Consider the following 10,517-nt stretch of genomic DNA (forward strand, 5'->3'; position numbering starts at 1 on the left):
TTTCCAAACCAAAGCAAAAAAAAAAAAGAGAGAGAGAGAAAGAGAGAGAGACCCTAATGGTGGTGATAATTGCTTATATATCATGCTTACAGTGGCAATTTATTACAGACATACTGCAGAAACAGGATGGACCCCCCCAACTCAAAATCTAGTTTGGATGTCAAGAATGATGATGCCACAAATAAACCAAGAGAGAATGGCAAATATATATACATAATGACACTTTCTGGGGATGCCAGAGCAAGCTTTTCAAGCATGTTCAAAATGGCTGGATAGAGCGGAAAAGGGAGCTGGCTTGCAGTTTTTACAGTGATTAAGAAGTGAAGGTTCTCATGTATAAACAGAAGCCTTATGCTTTAAAACCTCATACCAATGCCAAAAGTGGGAACATCCAGGCTGTCTTATCAGCTTTCCCAGATGTTTGGCAGAAGAAGTAGGGATGATGCTTAAAAGCTGTCAGAACTAAAAAGTAAAAATGTAGAGTCAGACTATCACATTTAAACAGTGTGTACAGATTCCATAGAATTCTCTATATACCAGATCATGTTATCTGCAAAAAGACATTGCAATTTTTTACTTATCTCTTTCCAATTTACGTGCCTTTAATCTGTTTTTCTTGCCTAATTGCACTAGCTACAAACTCCAGGAAATTCTTAAATAGAAGTGGAGAAGGTGTAAAGAGTGAACACCTTTGTCTTGCTCCTGATCTTATGAAGGAAGCTTTCAGTATTTCACCATTAAATATGAAGTTAACTGGGAGTTTGCTGTAGATTCCATATACCAAGTTGGAGAAGTTCCCTTTTGCTCCTAGTTTTTGAGTTTTTGTTTCTTTTTTATCATGAAAAAGCTATTATATTTTGTCAAATGCTTTGTCATCATATATAACATTATAATTCATTTTATTATCCCTTATTTTATTAATATGGTGTAATGCATTGATTGCCTTTTATTTCTTTTTGTTATCTTATTGCTGTGGCTAGGACTTCAAGTACATTGTTGAATAAAAGTGGTGATAGGGGACATCCTAGTCTTGTTTCTGACCTTAGGTGTAAAGCTCTCAGTTTTCCACCATTGAGTATGATGTTCACTGTATGGGTTTTTCATATAAGGCCTTTATTATGTTATGATATGTTCCCTCTACACCTACCTTGCTGAGGGCTTTTATCATTAATGGTTGTTGGACTTTGTCAAATCTGTTTTCTGCATCTATTGAAGTGATTGTATGGTTTTTTATCCTTTCTCTTATTGATATGTTGTATCATGTTGATTGATACATGAATATTGAACCACCCTTGCATCCTGGGAATAAATCCCACTAGATCATAGTCAATGATTTTTTTTAATGTATTGTGGAGTTCTTTTGCTAGTTTTTTGTTGAGGGTTTTTGCATTTATGTTCATCAGAGATATTGGCCTGTAGTTGTATTTTTATGTGGTGTCACTATCTGGTTTTGGTATCAGGGTGGTACTGGCCTCACTGAATACATTTGGAAGTTCTACTTTTATTTTTTGGAATAGTTTGAGAAGAATAGGTATTATCTCTTATTTAAATGTTTGGTAGAATTCACCTGTGAAGCTGCCTGGTCCTGGACTTTCGTTTGTTGTTTTGTTTTGTTTTGTTTTGTTTTTTGTTTTTGTTTTTTGAGTACTGATTCAAGTTCTTTGCTGATAATTGTTCTGTACATATTTTCTATTTCTTTCTTCTTCAGTTTTAGTAGCTTATATGTTTCTAGGAATTTATCCACTTCTTCTAGGTTGTCCAATTTGTTGGCATATCATATTTCATAATATTCTCTTACATTGTTTGTATTTCTGTGGTGTTAGTTATTTCTCCTCATTCATTTATGATTTTGTTTATTTGAGTCCTTTCTCTTTTTTTCTGGATAAGTCTGGTTAGATATGTATCAATTTTGTTGATGTTTTCAAAGAACCAGCTCCTGGTTTCATTAATCTGTTCTGTTGCATTTTTTATTTTTTAGTTTCTATGTTATTTATTTCTGCTCTAATATTTCTTATTTCCTTCATTATGCTGGCTTTAGGCTTCATTTGTTCTTTTTCTAGCTCGTTTACATGTAAAGTTACATTCTTTAGTTGAGATTTTTCTTGCTTCTTGAGGTTGGCCTGCTTTGCTATATACTTCCCTCATAGGACCGTTTTTGTTGCATCCCAAAGGTTTTGGACCATTGTGTTTTCATGTTCATTTGTTTACATGTATTTTTTTATTTCTTCTTTTATTTCCTTGTTGACCCATTCATTGTTCAGTAGCATGTTATTTAACCTACATTTGTTTGTGGTCTTTCCAGATTTTTTCTTGTGGTTGATTTCTAATTTCATTGTGTTGTGGTCAGTAAAGATACCTGGTATTCAACTTTTTGGATTTGTGGAGACTTGTTGTGTGGCTTAATATGTGATCTATATTGGAGAATGTTCCATGTGGACTTGAAAAAAAAATGTGTATTCTGCTGTTTTGGGATAGAATGTTCTGAATATACGTGTTAAATCCATCTGGTCCAGTGTGCCATTCAAAGCTACTGTTTCCTTCTTGATTTTCTGTTTGCATGATCTGTCCGTTGATGTATATGGTGTTTTAAAGTAACCTATTATTATTGTATTACTACTGATTAGTTCCTTTATGTTTGTTATTAACTGTTTTATATGTTGGGTGCTCCTGCTCCCATGTTGGGCATATAAATATTTACAATTGTTATATCTTATTGTTGGATTGTCCCCTTTATTATTATATAATATCTTTTTTTCTCTCTCTCTTATTATCATCTTTGCTTTAAAGTCTATTTTGTCCAATATAAGTATTGCTATGCTGGTTTTCTTTTGACATCCATTTGCATGAGGAGTGTTTCTCCATCCCTTCATTCCAAATCTGCAAATGTTTTTAAGTCTGAATTGAGTCTCTTGTAGGCAGCATATAGATGGGTCTTTTTTTTTTTTTTAATCCATTCTTTCATTCTATGTCTTTCAATTGGATCATTTAGTCCATTACATTCAGAGTAATTATTGATAGATATGTATTTATTGCCATTTCATTACTTGTTTTTTTTTTTTTTTTTTGACAGAGACAGAGATAGCGAGAGCAGGAACAGAAGCAGTGGGAGTGGGAGAACTCCGGAGAGCAGGCTTCCTGCTGAGGAGGGAGCCCAGTGTGGGACTCGATCCCAGGACCCTGGGATCATGACCTGAGCTGAAGGCAGATGCTTAACGACTGAGCCACCCAGGCCCCCGATTACTTGTTTTGTAGTTGTTTTGTAGTTTATCTCTAATCCTTTCACTTTTTTTAAAGATTTTAATTTTTTATTTATTTGAGAGAGAGAGAGACAGCATGAGTGGGGGGAGGGGCAGAAGGACAAGCAGACTCCCTGCTGAGTGGGGAGCCCTACATGGGGCTCAATCTCAGGACCATGAGATCATGACCTAAGCCAAAGTGAAATGCTTAACCAACTGAGCCACCCAGGCACCCCTCTGATCCTTTCTTATGTTGCTCTTTTTCATGTTTTATTGGACTTTCTTTAGTGATATACTTCGATTACTTTTTCTTTATTCTTTACATATCTATTAGTGGTTTTTTTATTTCTGGTTACCATTAGGCTTGCATATAAAATCTTCTGTATATAGCAGTCTATATTAAGTTGATGGTCATTTAAGTTTGAACCCATTCTTCACTCCTTTCCCACAATGTTTAGATATGTAATGTCCTATTTTATATCCTTTTATTTTGTGAGTACCTGACATTTTAGGTAGTGTGTGTCTTGGTGTGGACCTCCTTGGACTGATTTTGTTGGGGGATTTCTGTACTTCTTGGATCTGCATATCTGTTTCTTTCTCCAGTTTAGGGAAGTTTTCATCTCTTCTTCAAATAAATTTTCTGCCCACTTCTCTCTCCTTCCTCTGGGATCCCTATAATGGAAATATTATTATGCTGGATGGAATCATTGAATTCCCGAAGCCTATTCTCATTTTGCATAATTATTTTATTTCTCATTTGCTTAGCTTGATTATTTTCCATTACTGTCTTCCAGATCATTAATTCATTTTTCTGCTGCTTCTAGCCTATTTATTCCATCATGTTTTTAATTTCATTTAATCTGCTGTTCATCTCTGATTTTTTTAATCTCTTTGTTAATGTTCTCACTGATGTCCTCCATTCTTTTCAAGCCCAGTGGGTGTCATTATTGTCATTACTTTAGTTCTCTATCTGGCACATTACTTACATTCATTTCCTCTAGGTCTCTTGCTGTGGTTTTATCCTGTTCTTTCATTTGGGACATATTCTCTCTCCTCATTTTTTCTAGTTCACTGTTTCTGTGTGTTAGGAAAGTCAGCTACATCTTCTGCTAGTGAAGGTAGTGGCTTTATGAAGAAGATGTCCTGCAGTGCCCTCAGTGCAGTGTCCTCCCTTCCCCTGGACTTGGCACTTCAGGGAGTGTTTCCTACTTGTGTGGTATGTGCCATGCTGGTGAGTCCTGGTCACTTTTTCCTTCAGTCCAGTTGTTTGCAGAGTCGCTCTTTGCCTGTGTGGGCAGTGTTTGGTTCCTGGCCAAGTGGAATGCATTTCAACAAGGTGTGCACTGGTCTGCTTGAGAAATGAGGCCTCCTGCCACCATTGCCACATTGCTGCTGGAACTGAGGTCCTGCAAAATGCACGGATCAGGAGACAAACTTTGGTGACATTTGTGCTGGTCTTCTGGCTGAAGGGATTCCAGTGTGGAGACTGAAGCAAGGGTGACTGGAAAGTGTGGATCTGTTGAAGCTTGGGGGCAGCAGGGCTCAGTGTAAGCAACTGAGGTAACATGTGCGGGTGCTGAGCTGGTTTCCACAGGTAGCTATGTGTTTATTCTGCGAGGTGGAGGAGGGAATTGGCATCTGCCTGCTTCTTTGTTCCTGGAGGGGTCTCCCTGCAATCCCTTCCTCTCTGGGCCATGGTTGGAGATGTGAAAGTAACTCTCTCTCCCCTATTCCCCTGGCATTTTTCAAACTACTGCTTCCATGCTGTATCTATCTCTGTTGCCTGTTTTTTTTTTTTTCCTGCTGTCTACTTAAGGGTGGGGACTCAACTTCCTAATGCCCTCAAGGCTCACCCAGAGCCAAGTCCACTGATTCTTAAAATTCCCGTCTATAAGTCATGCTGGTTGTAAGAACTCACAAACTTTGGCCCTTCTCATTTTCAAAACCAAATGTTATGGGGAATTCATCTTCCCCATGAGGGATTCCACTGCAGGATAGTCTTGCCCTTCTCCAATCCACTGTCTCCCTCCTGGCCACAGACAGCCAAGGTTCATTTTGCTCCCAAACCACATCTTTGCCCTTCCTACCTTCTTTGATGTAGCCTCTTTTCTACCTTTAGTTATGAAGTTTGCTCTGTCAGTCTTTGAATAATTTTTGGGGTTATTTACTCAGATGTGAGTGTTATCTAGTGGTATGCTTGGGAAGAGGTGAGCTTAGGGTCCTCCTACTCATCCATCTCCCAGGCTCCTCCCAGATTTTCTATTTCTTCTTAAGTCAGTTTGGTAATTTGGGTATTTCTAAAAATTTGTCCATTATCTAGGTTAAGTAGTTTTTGACATATAATTGTTTAAAATAGTCTTTTTTAATCCTTTTTATTTCTATAATATTGGTACTAAGTTCCCTCTCATTCCTGGCTTTAGTAACTGTTTTCTATTTCCTTCTTTGTTGATCTCATTAAAGATTTGTTGTTGTCTTTTTTTTAGTCTTTTCAAAGAACCAACTACTGATTTTTTAATTTTAATATTCTTTGCTATTTTCTACTTTGTTTATTTAAACTCTAATATTTTATATTTTTTTCTCTTTGATTCAAATTTGTTTTCTCTTCTTTACTTCATATCTTAAGGTGGACATTTTTATTATGTTTTAAATTTTTTCTCTAAGCACTACTTTCATTGCATGTTATCCATTTTTCTATGTTGTGATTTCATCTTAATTATTTCAATGTATTTTTTAAATTTTATTTGAGGTTTCTTTTCTGACACGTTGATTATTTATGTGTATTTTTTTCTACATACTTGTGGATTTCCCAAATTTTCTTCTATTATTGATTTATGATTTCATTCCATTGTGGTTATAGAAGATACTTCATATGATTTCTATAGTTTTGAAATTATTGATGATTGTTTTAGGACCTAACATATAAAATAGTCCATGAACACTTGAGAAGAATGTATATTCTGCAGTTATAAGATGAAGTGTTTTATAGACATCTGTTAAATATAGTTGGTATATAGTGCTGATCAAGTCTTCTACTTCTGTATTTATCATCTACCTAGTTGTTCTATCCATTATTAAAAGTTAGGTATTGAAATCTCCAACTACTACATTTGAATTATCTATTTGTGCCTTTAATTCCCGGAAGTGTTGAATCATTTATTTTAGGATTCTGTTGTTAAGTGTATAGATAATTATAATTGTTATATCTTCTTCATGAATAGCCCCTTTTATTGTAATAATATATCTTTCTCCATTTTAAATATTTTTGTCTTAAAGTCTTTTTTTACTTTAATTACTATTTGTGCAGTTTTCTTTAACTCAGGAGAAAAAGGAGTTATAAACAAAAAGTATATTTATATGGTCCATTAATCTGTGACAAAGGAAGCAACAATATAAAATGGAAGAAATACAGTCATTTCAAAAATGGTGTTAAGAAAACTGGACAACTACATTCAGAAAACAAAATTGAACCACTACCTTACACTGTATTTAAAAACAATCAAAATGGCTTACACACTTTAGTGTTAAGACCTGAAATGATAAAACTTGTAGAAGAAAACATAGGCAGTAAGCTTTTTAACATTGGTCTTAACCATATATTTTGTACCAGTTTCCTGATAAAAGGTAAAATAAACAAATGGGGTTACATCAAACTAAAAAGTTTCTGCATAGCAAAAGAAACCACCAACAAAATGAAAAATCAACCTGCTGAATCAGAGAAGATATTTGTAAATCATATTTATGATAAAGGGTTAATATCTAAAACATATATATTAAAAAAACTCATACAATTCAATTGGAAAAAAAACTATTAAAAATATAAATTGGAACTTAGTAGACATTTTTCCAGAGAAAACATCCAAATAGACAACAGGTAGATGAAAGGGTGCCCAACATCTTTAATCATCAGAGAAATATATAATTTTTGAAAGATAGTTTCACTAAATATGGAATTCTTGGTTGATAGTATTTTTCAACACTTTGAATGTCATTTTGCTACCTTTCGACCTCTGAATTATGATGAAAAAATCAGCTGTTAATCTTATTGTGTATCCCTTATACATGGTGATTTGCTTCTCTCTTGCTGGTTTCAAGAATCTCTCTTTCTTTTTGGTTTTCAAACATTTGACTATGATGAGTCTAGGTTTGCATCTCTTTGAGTTTAACTTACTGAATTCACTAAACTTCTTTTGTGTCAATTAATGTTTGTTATCAATTTGGGGGAAATATTGGTCATTATTTCTTCAGCTATCTTTTCTTCCCTGCTGTACTTCTGGAACTCTCATCATTTATCTGTTGGTTTGCATTATGGTGTTCCACATGTCTTTGAGGCTCCTTTTATTTTTTGTCATTTTTCTTTCTGTTTTTCTGACTCAAATAATCTCAACTGAACTATTAAGTTTACTGATTTTTTTTCCTAATGCCTACTCAAATCTGCTATCCAGCCCCTCTGGTGATTTTGTTTTTAAATTTCAGTTATTGTACTTTTCAATTCCAGAATTCTTATTTAGGTCCTTTTAAAAAATCTCTATTTTTTATTGGTATTATTTATTTGGTGAGATACTGTTATCATTCTTTCCTTTAGTTCCCTAGACATAATGTGTTTGGGGGAGGGTTTTGTTTTATTTTTTTAATAAACTATTAAAATAGCTGATTTAGGTTTTATCTAGTAAGTCCAATGTCAGAACTTCCTCAGGAACAGTTTCTACTTAGTGATTTTTGTTCTTCTGTATGAACCATACTATTTTTTTTTGCACGTATCATTTTTTTTAAAGAATTTATTTATTTATTTGACACAGAGAGACACAGAGAAAGAGGGAACACAAGCAAGGAGAGTGGGAGAGGGAGAAGCAGGCTTCCCGCAGAGCAGGGAGCCCGATGTGGGACTTGATCCCAGGACCCTGGGATCATGATCTGAGCCAAAGGCAGACGCTTTACGACTGAGCCACCCAGTCGCCCCATCATATTTTTTTGATAAGTAGAAATTTTAAATAATGTAATGTAATGACTCTTGAATCAGATTCTATCCTTCCCCCCAAAATGTTTAACTGTTGTTGTTTGCTTGTTTTGTAGCTTTTTTGAACTAGTCCTGCTAAAGCTATATTCTTTTTCACATGTAGCACTGAAGTTTCTACATGGTTAGCTGAGTGGCCTGTTAATTATTTGCTAGAGATATTTTAAAATGTATAGAAAGTATAAGTTTCTCAGTTTTTGCTGAGGTTTTCTAAACAAGATCATAAAAATACACTGTATCAGGGCACCTGGGTGGCTCAGTTGTTGGGCGTCTGCCTTTGGCTCAGGTCATGATCCCATGGTCCTGGGATTGAGCCCTGCATCAGGCTTCCTTCTCCGTGGGAAGCCTGCTTCTCCCTCTCCCACTCCCCCTGCTTGTGTTCCCTCTCTCCCTGTGTCTCTCTCTGTCAAATAAATAAATAAAATCTTTAAAAATTGTACACCATATCTTCCACATTGCTCACCCTACTCTTAAATTATTCTCTCTGGTGAAGCCAAGTGCCATGTCATTAGGAAAAGACCACATTGTAAGGAACTAAAGCCTACAGTCAAGGGCCAGAAAAAACAAGTAACTTTTTACTAACTGATGTGTGCATAAGCTTAGTAGTAGGGCCTTTAGCTCTAGTCAAGCTTTCAGATGACTATAGGCCAAACTGACATATTTACATGAACTTCATGAAAAACCCTGTACCAAAACCATCCAACTAAGTCAATTCCAAATTTCTAACTCACAGATATTGCAAAAAATAAATATTTGGGGGCAACTGGGTGGCTCAGTCAGTTAAACGTCTGCCTTTGGCTCAGTTCATGAACCCAGGGTCCTGGGATTGAGCCCTGCATCTGGCTCCTTGCTCAGTGGGGAGCCTGCTTTTCCCTCTCCCTCTGCAACCCCCAAATAAATAAATTAATTAATTATTTAATAAATAAATAAATAAATATTTGTTGTTTTAGTTCATTAAGTTTTGGAGTATTTTGTTACTTATTAATATATAACTAATAAAGATGGGAAGTTAGAACTATCATAAATGCATAAGAATTTGAGGTTGTGCCTTCAATCCATTCTCACTCTCTAAAAGAGTACACTTCTTGTGATGAGCACTGAGTAATGTACAGAACTGATGAATCCTTATATTGTATGAATATAACACTGTATGTTAATTATACTTGAGTGAAAAAAAAATTAAAAAGCACCAATCTTCCACTAAGGCCAAAAGAAAAACCCTTGATCAAGAGAATTACTTTATCATTAATTGATTTATTATATTGTACAAAACTGGGGACACACTATTCACAAATATTTGGCTAAATTTCTCCTAAAAACTTCACAAGAAACCAAAAATACTGAAGGCAGATAACACCCCCTACTAAATGAGCTTTGATTAACCTTTGTAGATGCTTAACGGAAGGTATTACTATAATTATATGATAATATATAAGCTTATAAAAAGTCATTCTGGGGATGAAATGCTGTCTGTTATTAGTGATAAAGTATTCTTTTTAATAACAGAGACTTTGCTAATATTTTCACCCCTCAGAATAATAGATTTTCTACTGCCTAAACTATGAATAATTGTTTTCTGATGTTGTGTGGTTTATTAAAGAAGCAAGTAAAAGTTGGAAGGCCACCAATTATTTATTAATGGGATGGATGCTTACTTCAGGCTAAACTCATTTTAAATACCTATATCATACAATTGGAAACCAAAATAAGCAAAATAACTGGTCATACCAGTCATAGCACCAAAATGTTGGGATAGAGACCAATATTTTTAGACTCTATTGTGTGATAGACACTATATGAAATTCTTTATATGCATTATTTTCTTTAATCCTTTTATAATCTTGAGGTAGATGCTATTATTTCACTTATAGGTAAGAAATTTAAGGCTCACGTGACTAAGAAACTTAACCAATTTCACACAGTTAGTAAGATGTTGAGGTTGGATTGAATCACAGATCTATACCTCTGAAACAAATAATACATTATATATTAAAAAAAAGAAGAAGATAGTAGGAAGGGAAAAATGAAGGGGGGGGAATCAGAGGGGGAGATGAACCATGAGAGACTATGGACTCTGAGAAACAAACTGAGGGTTCTAGAGGGGAGGGGGTGGGGGGATAGGTTAGCTTGGTGATGGGTATTAAAGAGAGCACATACTGAATGGAGCACTGGGTGTTATATGCAAACAATGAATCCTGGAACACTACATCAAAAACTAATGATGTAATGTATGGTGATTAACATAACATAATAAATAAATAAATAAATAA

The sequence above is a fragment of the Mirounga leonina genome, unplaced genomic scaffold, assembly GCF_011800145.1.
Source record: "Mirounga leonina isolate KUSES-001 unplaced genomic scaffold, KU_Mleo_1.0 Mir_204, whole genome shotgun sequence".
In the NCBI taxonomy this organism is placed as follows: Eukaryota; Metazoa; Chordata; class Mammalia; order Carnivora; family Phocidae; genus Mirounga; species Mirounga leonina.